This window comes from Falco cherrug, chromosome Z, assembly GCF_023634085.1.
Source record: "Falco cherrug isolate bFalChe1 chromosome Z, bFalChe1.pri, whole genome shotgun sequence".
NCBI lineage: Eukaryota > Metazoa > Chordata > Aves > Falconiformes > Falconidae > Falco > Falco cherrug.
The window spans coordinates 34,135,390-34,149,996 of NC_073720.1; positions in this window are offsets into that span (position 1 = coordinate 34,135,390).

Genomic DNA, 14,607 nt, shown 5'->3' on the forward strand with positions numbered 1-14,607 from the left:
AGGGGGCCCGAGGAAGACAGTAAATATTGCTGGTTCATTCAGGGGCAAGTTATCTCTGTGCATAACGCCCTATCAGTGTTTTCAAAGGGCTCATGATGGCTGGCACCATGCCTTCCTGAAAGCAGGCACTCTGCCTGTAGATGAACTTCACTGATTTGAGGGGAAACATTGCCTTCCAGAAAAATATTTTCTTCCAAAATTTTACCTTTAAAATTTCCATGCAAAGTAGGATAATTGATTGCTTTGCTGACAAATGAAAAAAGGAATTAAAAAAAATAAAAATAAGAAAGATTGAGGAATGGGAGGCCATAAAGGAAAATGAGACCTAAACTTAAATGAGTTTTGCTTGCTTTAATCAAGTTCTGGGAAGATGTTTAAAAAAGAAGTAATGAGTGTGCCACCCTGGAAATATTTGCGTTTTTAAACAGCTGTAGTTTCCCTCCTGCATGGGTTTTTTGTTCAAGGAGCTTGTAATGTATCACTCTAGCACAGTCTTCTTGTCAGCATAGCAAACGATCTTGTTTGTTGCTTGACTTTCATGTGTTTTGTGCAAAAAATAATGTGCTATGCTTCCTAATAACTTTCTCCAAATCCAAGCTGAAGTAGCCCTTCCCATCGCCCCTTCCTGCAGGCGGCAGCCACTTCTAAAATCCCAGGAGGAAAGCAGCGCAGCGCTGGGAGCCCTTCCCCCCCCCCACCCCCCAGGAGCTGGAGGCAGCACTCAGCGCCGCTCCTGTTCCCGGGGCCGCCTTCAGGGTCGGGGTCGGCACCCCCGGCCGCCCAGCGGCTCTGCGGGACGGACGGCTGCGGAGGGCGCGGGGTCCCGGGCCCGCGGCCGGGCCGGTGCCCTGTCACCGGCGACCGCCAGATGGCGCCGTTCCCGCGCGGCTGCGGCGGTACCCGCCGGGGCCGCGCCCCTGTCCCGCGGCGCCGGTCGGCCTGTCCCCATGTGCCCGGTGGGGCCTGTGCCCCTGTGCCTCAGCTCCTTCCACCGCGTGTTTCCCTCCGGGCTTTTCACATGCCGATCGGCTCCAGCTCCTGCGGTCAGCCACGTCCAGGCAGAGCTTCTTTCTTAACTGGCCTGCATGGCGTTTCCCACTGCAGAGGAGCGCATGGGACCCAGTAGCTCTCATTGTGTTGCTTTCCCAGGTAGGGGCAGTCTGGAAGAGGGAAATTTTTATCACCTACCACCAGACACTGGTGCTGCTGAATCTGCGCTCGGCGCTGCCTAGGGGACGAACTGCTGATAGCCCCCGAGAGCTGGGTACATCATAGGTGGTGCATGCAGGTACCAGACATGACTCTGGCACCTGGGGAATGAGACTAAGACACCAGGGAGAGGGTGAGATCACAACTGCATTTTGACTGCAGCTTTGCTTCCCCCACAGGAATGCAGGTCCAAAAGGCTGTCTGTGGCATTGTAGAGCTAGTCAGTGAGGTATTGCATTTATTTCTGGACTTCTGCTTGCTTCAGTGAAAGGGGTTTATTGAACCCAAGACTGTACTTTAAAACTAAAACAGCTTCAGAATAACATTTTGTGGCCTCAAAAGCCAAATGCTTGCATGACTATTTACTTGACAGCACCATGTATTTTTAAGTGACAAAATGCTTCCCTAAAGATTCAGGTTTTTTAATGACTTTATCATTGTATAAGAAAAATGCCGTTACTGTCTTAAGTCAAAAGACTTTCTGTATGTCTAAACAACACATGAGGTCAGTCTGTGGAACCTCCAAATCGCTCTACCCCAGGCTATTCACTGGCATAGACCATGCTTCTGGACCTCTTTTTATGAGGCACAGATTAACTTCCATACAAAGCAGAAAGATAATTTACATTCTTAAATCCATTCTAAGATCAGCATTTGGGCTGACACATTCTCCAGCTATGACTAGCCATAGTGTTCTTCTATCTAAAATCAGTGCTTTCAGACATCACCTTGTTAGATACAGGTTAGCAGAGAAATAAGCATAAAAGAGCAGATCAGCTATGGGAAAGGTTAGTGCCAGGAGATCCTCCAAGAACCACACTTAAGGTCTGCAAAGACAAGAAAAGTAGGCTTGAGATATATGACTGCATTTGAGACCTCACAGACCCACCCAGAGCCACCTGGCAAAATTTGTATCTGTGGTGGCAACAATCAGCTGGCTGCAATTAACCTTAGTCTGAAATCAAACCTAAATGTGATCACCTGATCTTTAGGCTTAGTCACCTCATTAGGCTGCAATCTGGCTCTTCTCCCAAGGCAGGCAGAGTTTGATCAGGATCAGGACACCAGGAGAGGTGATTTAGGCTACAGTCCCTTCCAGGTAGCATAGCTGCTACCATCAGGGGCTATTAATCTTCTTACTTGCTTAAATAAGGCAAGTTATGGATTAACCTCCAGTAGGAGGGGATCAGCTGGATTTAGAAAGTTAGGCATCGTAGGGGCTGCCCACATAAATTTAACACTCACAGTGGCTTGTGTTAACTACGTAATTCTAGGTCTAGGCTGTGCAAGCACCACCAGCTGAGGTAAAGCAGTAGCAACGATACCACTGTACATGTATATGTAATTTCAGATTACTGCTGATAGGCCAAGTCTAGCAGGGTTAGAGCTGCTCAGGGTATGGGGGCGGACACTGGTAGGGGACTGCAAGAAATTAGGATTACTTACCTGAGCTGTACATCTGCAGCCAGTGCTGTAACTAGAGACTTTACTCCGACTTGATTAATTGTGTACAGTATTATAACTGGTTTGGAAGGCTTCCTCCAGGTCTTACCTCAATTTATAGAAAGTTGATGGGTTAAAGCAATGATAGTATTGGGATTAATATTCATGCTGTCAGGGAAGTCAAGCAGTAAGAATTACTTTTTTGAAGAGAAGAGTTTTCAGGAGTAGGTCTGTGGTTAGTAAAGGTGATGGGGAAGGGTAGTTGGCTAAGGTCATCAAGGGCTGTCTGAATACAGGTCATTGTGGTTAGACTGTCCTGGTTGAACTTGCTGGTTGGATGGTGGCACAGAGCCGCTGTGCTGAGGATGAAATGAGGTTGGAGGTGTGCTGCATACTTACTGCAGTTGGCATAGATCTCCACATGAAACCAAAGGGCATCACTGACAGGGAAGAATATTTTGGTTGACCTTAATGGACACTGGTGTATACCATTAATTTGTTTATACCTAGCAATGGTATCAGCTGAAAATCAGCTGAAAATTGCATGTAATTAGGTCAGGAACATGCTAGAGTTTTCATGTGCTTTACCTATCTAGACAGGAAATAAATCAGCCTAGGAATTTTTTTACCCTTTGATCCTTGCCCGTATATGTAAGTGAGGTTACTGTTAAAGGCTGACAACAGGAAGACTTGATTCCACTGTGTTTGTTCCATGTTAAATATTTTCCCAGGAGATCTGGGGGGGATGGAAAGCAATTCAAGCCACTTACATTAATGAGCTATTTCCTCTCCTTCCAGCACTTAAAATAATTGTCTTGGGAGAGGGTGAGGAGTCCTTCCTGGCAATAATTGAATGGGTTCTCATTTTATTCCTTTCAAAGATATTGAAGTTGTCCATACAAAATGTCTCTTAATACCTGGCAGCTTTGATAACACTGTTCACTTCCCATAATAAATAGGATCAGCCTTCAGCACCACTTTCACTGAGATTTATCTTGTGAGACTACAATTTTTATCAGCGCAAGGCTAAACACAGACCTTACCATGTTTGTGGCTGGTCTTGAGCCTGTCTGTATAGATGCTACTGTCAAGACAGTAGCTCCCTTTATCTAATAAGCAAAGACTAGCTGATATCAAGTGTCATGCAAAGGAAAAAAGGAAAGAGGTTGCCCAAGGACTGTATTTAATAAAAATGTCAAAAATTAATCTTCCAACAGCAAGATAAAAATTGGGACAGCAATCATGACCTCCTTTGCATGCATTTCCTGACCTCAAATGCTCTTCCACTGCCTGTCTGGTGAGGATGAGAAGCCTTGTGCTTTGAATAATGAGTCTGGTATCTTTGCTAGGAGAGCACAGAAGATTCGTGCCAGATCTGGGTTTGGGTTGCTATCATCTCTCCCTCCAGGAGACCTTATTTATTTGCAAAACTCAGAAACGGTAGAAGAGCTAGTAATATGCTCCCAACAAAGAGTACCGCTGTCCTACTTCAGAAGACAAAACCCTTCTGCTGGCATCTTGAAATTTCTGAGACGTGAAGTTTTGTCCTAGCAGCATGCCACCAGTTAATACACATTATGAAATCCTGTAAAACCAAGAAACTATTATAACTTACCAATACAAGTCTATTTAACGAAGCAAACTTGTATAATATCAGAATCCAGAGGATTTAACCAAAAAAAGAATCCAATATAGTGTCTCAAAAAAATGCAACAACTTCATTCATTTGTATTTCTAATGTAAGGGGGGGAAATCCTTTGTACTTGAATTTAAAATAACTTTTCAGTAGACATTTTTGGAGACAGGCTGGAAAGTAACCACACCTTTAGAAGCTGTACAACTTCAGGTGCTGTCAAAAGCATTCTGTCTCTTTTGAGTCTTCCTTCCACCATCTGCCCCACAGCCTTCCCACAGTGGGTGGACACAGGAATGTTTCTGTTGGAAGTTTGACCTGCAAAACAGTTTTTTACTGACAGCCAAGAATACACAAATTCTTTTTTGTGAAATTAAACATGAAACAGAACAAACTTTCAAACTTCTCAGCTGTTATCTAGGAGCCATGGCACCACAAGAGCAATTAAAGGTTCTGAGGATGAAAGATCAACAACAAATGTAGAGATCTATTGAACCACACTGCATGAAGGCACTCTGGAAGAAAGGGCTGAGTGGCAGAAGGAAGTACTGTTGCAAATGATGAGCAGTTTCCTGGGGTAGGGGGAGAAGTAAGGAGAAGTAAGGGCACAATACCTAAATTGTGGATTGCAGAAGAATTTACATGGATCTTTGCATGATGGGAAACAATCCTAAAAGTAATCAGACAGTCTTAATGAGTGTCTCAGTGTCAAGTTACATCCCCGTGTTTTTTTCTGTGCTAAGACTTCTACTGCTTGGACTCAATAGTTCAATCATATAAAAAGAACTGAAGACTACTCTCCCTAAAGACTCAGTTGAGGGGGGCTAGGAATAATATGCCTTACCTCCTGTTGAGACAGTGTAAGTTCTGGTGATGTAGTTTTGTCCTTTACAGCTGTGATTCTTTTTCTTTGAGTTATTTTTGCCTTGAGTACGTGACCAGCATCTCCTGCTAGGAATATAGCTAACCTGGATCTTTTTATTTTGAAGTCTAGAAATAAGCGTAGCACTGGTGATAAATATATCACTAAGAAGAACAATCTTGTCTTCCACTTCTTAACATGACAAATGTATGGAATACGTTATATCTGTGCTGCCGGAACAAAGAAAATACCAATGGGCACTTTATTCCCTGTGCTTTTGCTGGAACTGAAAATGTGCGCCTTTACATTACTCTGTTGAATGGGATACAGGATCCTGAATGTCTTTATGGTGCCAGAAAGTACATCACAACTGGCTTACAAAGCCACAGTTTTCTCTGCCTAGCCAAGCTGAACAAAAAGAAATTTGAACAGTTTTGCAAGCCATGTGTTTCTTATGAATCAGCCTAATAAAGGGAGTCCTACACTGCTCTTTGTTTATTGGTTAGAGTGGCGCAACTCTATGTGTTATTATTTGGCTCTTTGCATTAATGCTTTCGCTTCCCATACCTTCTCTTTTCATCTTGTGCTCCAGGCAGGATTTAACTATTTTGCTACCATTTCCAAGTAAGCAGGCTTCATTTCAATGTAATATCAAAAGATTATTCCATTTAGGTCTCTCAGGTGGAAACCAGGGTGTGGTTTCTATAGCTTACCCTGTAAGTCAGACCTAACTGGCCTCTGCATGAACCTAACACTACTGAACTCCTTTGGCATTTCTCAGCTATATTGGAATGGCTGGGCTCCCAGCAGTAGTTTACTGAGCATGTGAACTCCTTTTAGCAATTCTTGAAGCCCTGAGTAGCTTCACATTGCCTGCAGTCCAATTCTGTGCCTATCAGTAGTGATAGCCCTTTCTTAAAATAAGCCTTTCTTTACCTCTGTCCATCTTGGACAAGTATCTGCAAATTAATATGCAGATTCATATATTTGGTAAATATGGCTGTTTTTTAAGAAGACTAGTTGATTCAACTTCTCAATAATCCACTATATCCCAGAGGCATAACTACAGTCTTTTATTCATAATTCTTTCCAGGTTCAGACCACAATTCCTAAAGCTACAGAATGGTTTTTATTTCTGTAAATCTATTACAAACTGTTTCACAGCACTATTGGATCAGCAGATGCCTGGACATTCCCAATAGTGAGGCTGAAACATGGAATAATATTGAATTACTAAAAGAGGAGGCAAGCTGCAAGGGGTAATATAATTGGTCTTCAGGGCTGGCCATGGAGAGTCAGTCACGGCACTGGCATGCCCTTTTGGCCTGCTGAGCACAATCTACCTGCAGGAACCTTGGACAAGTTTATGTAGCTTGGACAGCTACTGAAGTAAGATAAAGGCAGATATGAGGTTCTTTTCTCTTTGTTTAATAGGGAAGAGATAGAAAAGATAGACAGAAAACTCAAGACAAGATGTGTAAGAAACAATGCAGCATTTTACCAGGCAGAAGAAGATGGTGGAAGGACTAGGGAAAAAAAAAAAGAAACAAAGTGACAAGACCTTTTTTTTTTTAAAACATTTGGATATGTGCATTACTTTTTCCTTTAAGAAAGTGTTGCTTCTTTTCTAGCACCTCTTTGCTTTCCAAGTAAAATGTGTATAATATACCCACAAAGCTTGTAGACCTGACTGTTGTTGAAAAGGGTATCTTACCTATCCCCAGCTGGCTTTCTCCACCCTGAACCGCTAAACCCCTCAATGATTTATGCTCCCTCATTTAACATGCTTCCTTAATGAGCAGAGGGGCTTTGCTCTATCCTTTTACTATGAAATACAGTGAGAAGGCACATACAGCATTAAGTCGCTCACTGACTAGGACAGAACCTGACTGCTTTTGGCAAGTCCAAATTTGGAGTCAGATGCCAGATCTGAAAGCAGAAAACTGCTCTCTTCTTCATTTTTACTGAGCCCAACATGCTGACCTCCAGGAAGTAAGGGAAAGGAACACAAACTGTATGCTGCAAATGCGGGGGATGGGGGGTGGGAAGAAACAAATCCCCAAACCTGGAAGTCGTGTGTAGATTAAGGAGTGGGAGAGTCAGAGTGAAAGGGAAGCAGTTAGGTGGAAGATGAGAGGGGAAAGTGTTAATAGATGAAAAGTGAACAAGGTTCTGGAGAAAACGAGCACTGGCAAATGATCTAGAAAGGAGCTGTGTTTAAGCAAAGAGATGGAAAATGGACAGATTTCTGGTGTTAAGTCATGGTTCTTAATGGTTGGGAAGTATAATAAAGAATACAACAGCTGGCTGGGCTGTAAGTGGAAGAAGATAAAGAAGGAGAAATGGGGGTACCGTTGAACTTGGACTGGGATCTGATTAGCAGAAGGGAAATTAGACATTCAGCAGCAAGGTCAGGAGTAACAGGAAGAAGAGCTAAGACTGAAATGAGAAAGCTGAGAAGACAGCAGGAACTAAAAGATGTGGATTAGAGAAATGATGCTGAGTATGGGAGCAACTGAATGGGAAGAAGTAAGATGTGGGTGAAAATAAAGGCTGTGATCATATAATTAAAGGTAATATTAAGAGTATGCAGCAAGACAGTTTCAGTTCAGCTGCACAGTTATATGTATTCTTGCAACACTTCCCAAACTTCTGAGTGCTTAATTTCTGGGACCACTACTGGAGTGTTGCAGAAAGAGATGATTTTGTTAACAAGGAAAGAGGTAGTAGGGCAAAATCTTAACTGAATACTCATGCTGCCTAGTGACTGCCTGTCATGGTTTAACCCCAGCTAAGCCTCACACAGCCACTTGCTCACTCCACCCTGGTGGGATGGAGGAAAGAATCAGAAGGGTAAAAGTAAGAAAACTCATGGGTTAAGATAAAGATAATTTAATAGGGAAAGCAAAAGCTGTGCATGCAAGCAAAGCAAAACGAGGAATTCATTCATCACTTCCCATGGGCAGGCAGATGTTCAGCCATCTCCAGGAAAGCCGGGCTCCATCACACGTAATGGTTACTTGGGAAGGCAAAACACCGTCCCTCTGAACATCCCCTCCATTCCTTCTTCTTCCTACAGCTTTATATACTGAGTATATTTGACAAACAGTCAAATAATAACTGAATTAGCATTCAGGAGACCGTACTTCAGTGTTCTGAGGCCTTCAGAAGAATCACTTCAGGTCTGTATATATCATGCCCCTATCTGTACAGTGACTTAAACTTGGCCTTTCAGTAGAAATTTTACAAATTGCATAGTAAAACCTAAGGACATAAGCAAATCTTCCATAAGAAAGAAGGGTTTCAAAGGAGCCTTACTCTGATAATTCCTGCTTATCTGGATATAGAATAATGTATCTTATTATTGTTATAGAAGTTCTCATTACTTCCGTTTCTGGTGCTTTGCTTCCAAAACGTAACTTAATTTGTCTGTCTCTGTCCACAAAGGGAAGGAATTTCCACGCTACTGAAAACACAACCACCTTCGTGAGGCCCAGAACACAAGGTCTTTCCTCACATAAACCTCACATACCTTCATGAAAGCATCAAGTGTATCCCACCCAACTGCCAAAAATACTCTTGCACACATCAACAGTTTGTGTTCAGCAGTCTTTTGGGGTAGGATTGCAATGATGCTTCCTGGGTGCCAAGGGCAAAGCTTTCTAGAAAGGCTACAGCATTTTTATTTATTCTGTTTTGTGATTTAAACTTTCTGGTCTTCCACCTGATCTTTTCACTGCGGATGCTGGATGCTGTTTTCTCAAATCTCCGCACAGGCTGGGATTTTTAAAAGAATAAAAATACTGGTGCTTGTGTGTATGTCCAATTCTGTCAGCAGTAAAAATTAAAATGGCTTCAGCAAAGTAATGGTGTCTGGAAATGGTGTTGCAATAAAATAATAACTTTCAATTTCACATTAAAAGTAATCCCCACACTCAAGTTTGCATTGTGATACATCTGTGATATCGGAAGGGAAGACAATCAAAAGATTTAGACATTCCCCTAAGCAACTCTCACATTTCCTCCTGTAATGTGTCGAACGATGAGCACAATTCAGGATGCTGATATTCTGCTGCTTCCTTATGTGTCAGATCTGGCTGCTTCTAGAAGTTTAGTTTGCTTTCTGCTGTGGATGCAATGTAACCCAATGCTTGGGCCACAATGATGTGAGGGTTTTGGCACAACTGTAGGGGAAACTGGGTGGTTGGAAATTTTTTGTCTCAGTAAAAAAGGCTTTAGTCTAGACTCTTCATGGACTGCAGTTCTCTTGTTTATTTTATTTTTAAAACTGATACACATTATGAATTTCACAGGAGCTAAAGGACTTTTTTGTTGGTGCAGCGGGAACAGAGTTCGTCAAAGTAGTTTTTCAGTCAGTGGCTCCCAAACCTTTGGAGATCTGTGGACTGTTTCTTTGTTAGGCTTGTTTTGCTAAACAGAGTGTTAAAACTACCGTCGGTAGATTTAAAGCTATTGTACAGCAACATATCTTTTGCAGGAAAGTATTACAAAGTTTGCAATTGGGGAAAAAGCTTAAACCACTGGATTTGGAGGTTGCTGAGATGGCTGCATGCTCTTGGGTGTTGACCAGAATTCTACACACAATTCACAGTGTGGCTTACAGCCTTACATTACATAAATCAGTGTAGTCACCACTCTAAGACAGATGCTTACCACAACATTTAAGGCTTTTATATTAAACTTGACCTATAGGTGCAGTTCATTGTTCCATGTATTTTTAAAGTAAAGGCTGGGTTGTATAAAGATCTACAATCTTTACACAGTGGCAGCAATAGCTAATGGAATCATGTACGTACATAGGCAAAGCAGCAAAGAAAGAATAATAATGCTTTGGATATGCTTCTGGGTTCTCTACGTGCAATGACTAATGCCTCTGAAGTCAGTAGGGTGCATTAGTACAACCTGCTGTGAGCACATTGAAAAACTGGTCCTTCTCTGTACGCCTTCGGTTGATTCACTTGGGTTCTTGTACAAGCCTGTGTAACAGCAAGGGCAGCACTCTCATCTCCTCCCTTTAAACAAAGCCAAGAAAATAGTAATCTGTGTTCCTAAATGCTATGCCTGTGTTCCTTTTTCTGCTCTCTTTTCCCAGCACAAGGCAAGGAGCTTGGAAAAGGGAATTAATCACTTTTAGAAGGCATTGCTGAGACAATGTGTCAAAACTGACAGAAATAAAATGCCCTGCTCCTTTCTCCACCACCATGTTCACATTCCATCGTTCACAGGCCTTTGGGCACAGGACAATGCATTGCAGCAGTATTCCTGCTGCTGCTGAAGTAACAGTTTGTCAGTGCAAGGTGCCCTTGGTAGCCATTTTCAGCTTTCACAGTTCTTTTTCTTACAGCAACATACAGTCTTAAATTTGGGGAAAGTCTGTTTTGGGGTGAACTACCTACATACTGCATTGCCCCAGATGAAAGTTTTTACTTTGACTGGTATGACTCAAACTTCTGGTCTGTAAGCTTGTACCAGGATATTATTTTTTCCTAGTGGATTTGAGTAATATTCACCTTGATGATGATTATTAATGGCTTCTGTTAGTCTACTTGACTATTCGTCTGCAGTAGTTCTTCAGCTCTAGAGTATCTTCATTCCTAAGGGACCTGCTTAAGAAGTTCAGCATTATCCTGCCCAAGCAGGAGTCACTCAATGTGACACCAAAGCATGACCAATGAACATCCATCTCAAACTGCCTCACCCTCCTCTGGGTGTTGGTTTGAATAAACAAATAGTGATTGCTTCCTAGAAGCTGCTGACAAAGTATTGGCATTAGTGAGGTAACTAGTTGCAAGCAGGAAAGGCAGGACTCCTGTCTACCACACCCTTCGCTGTCATGTGCATGGAACTCTTTTAATGCTCCTGCAGCCTTTGAAGACAAGATGAAGGCCCCACTTCTGTAGCCTGTACTTTCAAGGGAAGGACTACTTAGAGCAGTTATTTATGTAAGGTTTATTTACTTCAGTGAGACTGTGGGATTCCGTCAGGACCCAGACTACTAAAACTTCATCTCTTACAGTTTATTCATCAGAGGCCCCAGTTCCTTGGCATAAGCAATGTAAAGAATATTTTCTCCTCATTATATGTGGTATTGTCTTTGTCCAACACTTAAGAAATATACTTTTTTACTGGAAATAGTCTCCTCATTAAAAAAGTCTATTTTATTACAGTACAAAACATAACCCCCACAAAACTGGCTGTCTTCCAGGCGTATTTTTTTTTTTTTAAACCAACCCTTACTCATCTACAGTCTGTTATGACGTAACTCCAGGTTAAATATCAACCAAACTTTCTGCTGTACTGTAGGAATCTGTCTGACACTGTCAACAGGTTAAGGAAGTAGAAAACTTGTATGGACCTAGGTACATGCTGGCTACTTTCCAAGACATTCTTCCAGTATAATTTTTATAAAGGGAAACTAGTATGATACAGTATCTGAGCACTTGGCTCACTACGGCTAAGCATTTTATGTTGGCCAAAGGTCAAGATCAGTCTGATTGCCCACCCAGTTATGTCGAAATGTTGAGCAGTCTCTGGACTGGGCTAATATTTCCAACATCATTAAGTCAAATTCATCTTGGACTGCGCTCTAGCTGAGGGAGGGCTTGACTATATGTGCCTCCTTTGGATCTGGCTTCAGGAAAGTTCCCACATTGAGGATCATATTACAGCTGTTTCTGACCTCTCAGACATCTTAAAGACTTTATGTAACAGAAAATGAAAATAAATGTACTATAAATAGATACATTATTATTAAAACCAATTATAAAAATAACTGAGCTGCTGTGTCTCATCCCCTAAGTATAACATCCCTATAAACAAATTTGCTTTTGCTTTGCTGTTCCTTTCCATTTTGAGTTCTAGCACTCCTCAACAAGCACCACCTTTTATGGAAAGCAAAAGAAAATACAAACTGAAAACAAACTTCTTCCTTCTCAAGCTGCCCATTGTTGTCCTGTTTAATTAGTTTTTTCCTCTGATTTCCCATGTGATTAGATTCAGCAATCATTCAAAACCTAAATCTGCAAAAAAATGCCATTAAAACATGGATCCTACCTTACAGTCTGGAAAGCAGTTACCTGTTTAACCTACATGCCCAGGGTTCATAAAATCACGGTGACAGTGGATCTTTGGAAAATGCAGGTGTGTTGTGTGGCGGCACTATGGTTTTGTTTACAGCATTTTCACCCTTCTGGACAAAGACAGTACCACGTTCCAGACCTCATAGATTTAAGGTGTCAAGGAAAACTACACAATGGAATCATTTCAGGATCACCAGTTTATGTTAAAAATGTTTACCATAACATCCACTCTCCAATTTCTTATGTAAAATCATGGTTTGACCTAAGGTAAGTCTAAGGCAGTGCTCAGTAGTCACATGAAGAAACTTATTCCTTGACTCTTACACCCAGTAGAAGATGCAGATGAGATTGTGTGACAACAGAGAACCTATCTAGCAAGAGCCTGAACAGCCTCATTTCTTGTCTATGCAAGCATTCACACTTGCTGGACTGAACTATTAAGACTTCTACTACAGAAAGGATGAAGTTGTTTATAGGAGGATTTAACAAGTCATTAAAATCACTGAATATGTCTATCTGAACTTAAAAAAAAATGCTAGCAAAGACTGATATAAATGGCCTTATTTAGAGATTCAATTTAAAAGATTAAAAAAGCTCTGAACCTCATCCAAAGAGTGGGCAGCACAGGGCAGAAGAGAACAGGGCAGCAAGGGTGGACTACAGAGATACTGTTTTCCACTGTAGGGAGAATATTAATGTGGCCAAAGCTCGATTAGTGTTCAAGCTGGCCAGCACTGTGAAGGACAAGAAAAACGACTTTTTAAAACATGTTCAGAGCAGAAGGAGGACCAGAGATAACATTGGCCTTTTACTTGATGGGGTCAGTCACCTCACAAATGGAGATGTATATAGAGCAGAGATGTTTAATGCCTTTTTTGCCTCTGTCTTTAACACTAATGATGGGCCATGGGCCCCCCAGAGCCCTGTGTTGGAAGACCATGAATAGGGTAATGATAAACTCTCAGCTGACTCTGAACTACAAGACTTGCTGCTCCAGCTGAATGTGCATAAATCTATTGAGCCCGATGGGATTCATCCCAGTGTGCTGAAAGAACCGTGTGATGTCTTTGCAGGACTCCACTCCATTATTTTTCAACAGTCTTGGGAGTCTGGAGAGGTCTCAGTCCACTGGAAGAATGGTAAATATTGTCCCAGTTTTCAAGAAAGGTAAGAAGGAAGACTGATAGCTACAGCCATGTCAGTCTCACTTCAGTGCCTGTTAAAATTATGGGGAATGTTATTAAGTGAGTTACTGAGAAACACTTGAGAGACTGCAGTCATTGGTCATAGCCTGCATGAGTTCGTAAGGGGAAAGTTCTGCGTTACTAACTCAATTTCCTTTTATGACAAGATCACCTATCTAGTTGGCCAAAGGAAGGCAATGGATGTGGTTTTTTTTTATTTTAGCAAAGCTTTTGATACTGTCTCTCACGATATCCTTTTGGACAAAATGTTCAGCATACAACCAGGCAATCCCATAATATGTTGGGTGAACAAATGGCTGACAGGTTGGGCTTAAAGAGTTACAGTTTCAGGCTACATCAGACTGGTGGCCAGTTGGTGGCCACCACTGGGGTTCCCCAGGGCTCAGTTTTAGGGCCAGTGTTCTTTAATGTTTTTACAAATGATGGGGACACAGGAATCAAATGTACATGAAGTAAGTTTGCTGATGATACTAAACTAGGACGAGTTGTGGACTGCCTTGAGGGTAAAGAGGCCTTACAGAGAGATCTGGATAGACTCCCCCCGAAGTGGTAACAGCGCCAAGCCTGTCAGAGTTCAAGGAGCATCTGGACAATGCTCTTAGTCATATGGTTTAGTTTCAGGTAGTCCAGTGAGAAGCAGAGAATTGCACTCAATGATCTGTATGGGTCCCTTCCAACTTGAGATATTCTATGATTTTAGAATGAAGATAGAAGATCTGACACAGGATGAGAATGCAGTTTAGATACTATTTGATGTACATGTTTGTGTTTACCTACAGAGAGAACTATTTCCTTGAAATACAGATTAGTCTACCAAATCTGATAACCCTGAAGATTTAAAAGGGTGCCTTTAACAGGCGTATCTTTATATCTTTGTAATTCAAGAGTAAACCCATTGACTTACATGGTGTTATACTGATGCAGAGCCTGTGTGAGGTGAGAATCAGTCCATCGGGTAGCAAAGCATAAACTAATGAACACACATGCTATATTATATAGTTTACTTTCTGAATGTTGCTCGTATGGAACAACAGAAAGAATTTATTTTCATTATTTTCAGATTATTTACAGTAGGGTTCAGGAAATCTTTTTATCAATAAGAACACTTAAACTAGCATAAAAATTTGGATTATTTCTCCTTACATTTTCATTTTA